This window comes from Convolutriloba macropyga, unplaced genomic scaffold (genome assembly GCF_964194025.1).
Source record: "Convolutriloba macropyga unplaced genomic scaffold, txConMacr16.3 SCAFFOLD_1103, whole genome shotgun sequence".
Lineage (NCBI taxonomy): Eukaryota > Metazoa > Xenacoelomorpha > Acoela > Convolutidae > Convolutriloba > Convolutriloba macropyga.
Genome location: NW_027449168.1, coordinates 38,775 through 42,500, shown reverse-complemented (window position 1 = coordinate 42,500; position 3,726 = coordinate 38,775). Strand labels below are relative to the sequence as shown.

Here is a 3,726-nt window from a genome sequence, read left to right as displayed (position 1 = left end):
CAACTACACTACTCGGTAGCCGAGAATATAATATCAAGGCATTGAGTATGGTAACGCTCACTCCAGTTCCCCTTCAACAGTTTCACGTACTTTTCACTCTCTCTTCAGAGTGCTTTTCAACTTTCCCTCACGGTACTTGTTTACTATCGGTCTCGCTTTATAATTAGCTTTTGGAGAGACATATCTCCAGCTTCGAGTTGCACTTTCAAACAACTCTACTCATAGGAATGAGCCATTATGACTGGTATCGAAAATGACCTTTACAGGATTTTCACCTTCTTTGATGCTACTTTCCAGTAGACATCAGGACAAATTCACCAGTCTAGCATCAAACCATACCGGACACCGAGAAATGTTGCCATTTCTCTTCCCGATGAGCTTTTCCCTGTTCATTCGCCATTACTAAGGGATTCTCAGTTGATTTCTTTTCCTCCCCTTACTGATATGCTTAAGTTAAGGGGGTTCTCTCGCCCAATTCAGGTTATGTAGTTGATTGTCTCTTAATTGGTTCACTGACCAATATGAGACAGAAACCGATTCAGCAGTTTTGTTCGCTACTACTATCAAACACAGGTCGAAGTTTCCATTCAGTCATTAATTCCAACTTTCAAATGTTGTTGTTTCAGCTTTCGCTTACTAGAAGCAACATAATACTCGCTGCAATACAGACCTCGGGAAACCCTCACCGTGAATAAGGTTCACTCACATATTTCACTACATTTTGCGTGGGATTGGAGATGAGGCTACTCGTTCTTGCTCAGTACTAGGCTGAAAATTAACGAAACTTCGTTACAAACGTTCACATGTTGATGTTTCCGCTTTCGCGTACTCGAAACAACATAATACTAGTCTTTGTAATTTAGTTTCATAATTTCAACTGTTCTCATGCAGAATTTTTGCTCATTCTTATCCCAAATTTTGACCTGGCTACTAGTTACACTCCTTGTACTTATTGCAAAATGACCACAAATTTCAACAGCTTTCACATGTTGCTGTTTCGGCTTTCGCTTACTACAGTCAACATAATACTCGTTGCAAAATAAGTGCTCGGCATCTGCAATTTTCCAAAGACGAAGTTTCGCCAGTTCAATTTTCGCTCGCCAATTATGGCTACTAATTCACACGGTACTGAGCTCAACAACATTAAATTTGTTCAGCAAGACTTTCACATGTTGATGTTTTGGCTTTCGCCTACTAGAAGCAACATAATACTCGTCTTGTTAGCTCATTCAATGAGAATAGCTTTTCCCGTTGAGAATTTTTGCCTTCAATTGGCGTTGTAGTGAGTTTGGCTACTCAGATCACCAAATACTTGTGACAATTCGAACCAGAAATGTTTTCAATTTTCACATGCTGATGTTTCGGATTCAACCTACTAGAAGCAGCATAATACTTGTATTCAACAATTTCTGTATCAAATCCCAGTTTTCTCTGGTGCATCTTTGCCAAACTATTCCAAACTGCCTGAGTCTGAATACCAATTACAGGTACTAGTAAATGCACGTTACTAAGGACTATATAGTTCTAGGTTACTGTACACAACGACGTTCACATGTTGATGTTTCAGCTGCCGCTTACTAGAAACAACATAATACTTATCGTGCATACCTTTCCATAACTTGTCCTTTTCAGATGCATTAGTTTCCCTTTGTCTTGGCTTCTACAGTCAGACTGGCTACTAGTAACAGCACAGTACTAATCACATATCGTTCTACAGTTTGCAGACAACTTTCACATGTTGATGTTTCAGCTTTCGCCTAATAGAAACAACATAATACTCGCTGTATACATTTGTAGTTCTCTATGTAACTTTCATGTGAAGAAGTTTCGCCAGTCTTTTTGACTGTCTCAAATCTGAGTCATGCTTAGGCTACTAGTTGCTTCATAGTACTTATCGCCTCGAGATCATTGAACAAAACTTGATTTTCACATGTTGCTGTTTCAGCTTCCGCTTACTAGAAACAACATAATACTAGTCTCATTAAGTTCCGTCTCTTTGCAATTTTCTTATGAAGAAAATTCGCCATCACAATGACTCCAGCAGTTCTTGATCAAGGAATGCAATCATTGATCAGAATGCTATTATTTGAATCGGTTCTGCTTTAAGTGTTCCAATTTTATTGGAAGCACCAACAATAGAACATCAATGTGTTCAATCGAGAGTTATATAACCCTGAATCGGACGCAGTCAACAGCCGAAGCCGAGACCGCCTTTTGCGTTAGAGAGGTCGGTAAACAAATCTTGCGATTCATACCGAATTAACACATATAGCTGTGCTCCTCTTCGTAAAGCGAGCCAAGTGATCCCCTGTTGAAGGATGTATTTGGACCAATCTAGTAGCATTTGGTTTCCAACAAGCTCTCCCAAGTTAGCTTACTTATTGGGCTTTTCAACCAATTCGGTTGGCTACAAGCATCATCAAAGTACTAGCCACAGTTTGATCGCAAAATTCTACGACTTTCACATGTTGATGTTTCGGCTTGCGCTTAGCCTACTATAAGCAACATAATACTAGTCATATCATAGAGCGTGATCAGCTTGTGACGTTCTCATGATGAAGTTTCACCAACAGTGTCTCACTTCGAGCTTAAATCCAGCTACTAGTAACTACACAGTACTGACTGCAACGATAACTTTTATCTATACCTTTCACATGCTGCGCTTTCGGCCAGGGCCTACTAACGTCAACATAATACTCGATATAAACTTTTGTTCATGATGCAGCTTCCCCATGCAGAAGTTTCGCCTTCAAATGCTCTCTTGGCCATATGACGTAAGAAAAGGTTACTAGTAACATCACAGTACTAGCCACAGTTTGATTGCAAAATTCTACGACTTTCACATGTTGATGTTTCGGCTTGCGCTTAGCCTACTAGAAGCAACATAATACTAGTCATATCATAGAGCGTGATCAGCTTGTGACGTTCTCATGATGAAGTTTCACCAACAGTGTCTCATTTCGAGCTTAAATCCAGCTACTAGTAACTACACAGTACTGACTGCAACGCTAACTTTTATCTATACCTTTCACATGCTGCGCTTTCGGCCAGGGCCTACTAACGTCAACATAATACTCGATATAAACTTTTGTTCATGATGCAGCTTCCCCATGCAGAAGTTTCGCCTTCAAATGCTCTCTTGGCCATATGACGTAACACAAGGTTACTAGTAACATCACAGTACTAGCCACAATTTGATCGCAAAATTCTACGACTTTCACATGTTGATGTTTCGGCTTGCGCTTAGCCTACTAGAAGCAACATAATACTAGTCATATCATGGAGCGTGATCAGCTTGTGACGTTCTCATGATGAAGTTTCACCAACAGTGTCTCATTTCGAGCTTAAATCCAGCTACTAGTAACTACACAGTACTGACTGCAACGATAACTTTTATCTATACCTTTCACATGCTGCGCTTTCGGCCAGGGCCTACTAATGTCAACATAATACTCGATATAAACTTTTGTTCATGATGCAGCTTCCCCATGCAGAAGTTTCGCCTTCAAATGCTCTCTTGGCCATATGACGTAACACAAGGTTACTAGTAACATCACAGTACTAGCCACAATTTGATCGCAAAATTCTACGACTTTCACATGTTGATGTTTCGGCTTGCGCTTAGCCTACTAGAAGCAACATAATACTAGTCATATCATAGAGCTTGATCAGCTTGTGACATTCTCATGATGAAGTTTCACCAACAGTGTCTCATTTTGAGCTTAA

General features: G+C 40.0%; 1 non-coding gene and 1 pseudogene across 1 annotated transcript in view; both read right to left on the bottom strand.

Moving 5' to 3' along the window:
• The window catches only part of LOC142354834 (large subunit ribosomal RNA), a 3,522-nt gene extending 3,037 nt beyond the window's left edge, over positions 1–485 (bottom strand). The window contains exon 1 of the ribosomal RNA XR_012761124.1: positions 1–485. This exon is cut by the window's left edge and continues 3,037 nt beyond it. This is a non-coding gene — a ribosomal RNA (large subunit ribosomal RNA).
• A 1,683-nt stretch (positions 486–2,168) lies between these two features.
• Positions 2,169–2,320, bottom strand: LOC142354837 (5.8S ribosomal RNA; annotated as a pseudogene).
• Positions 2,321–3,726: the final 1,406 nt, after the last annotated feature.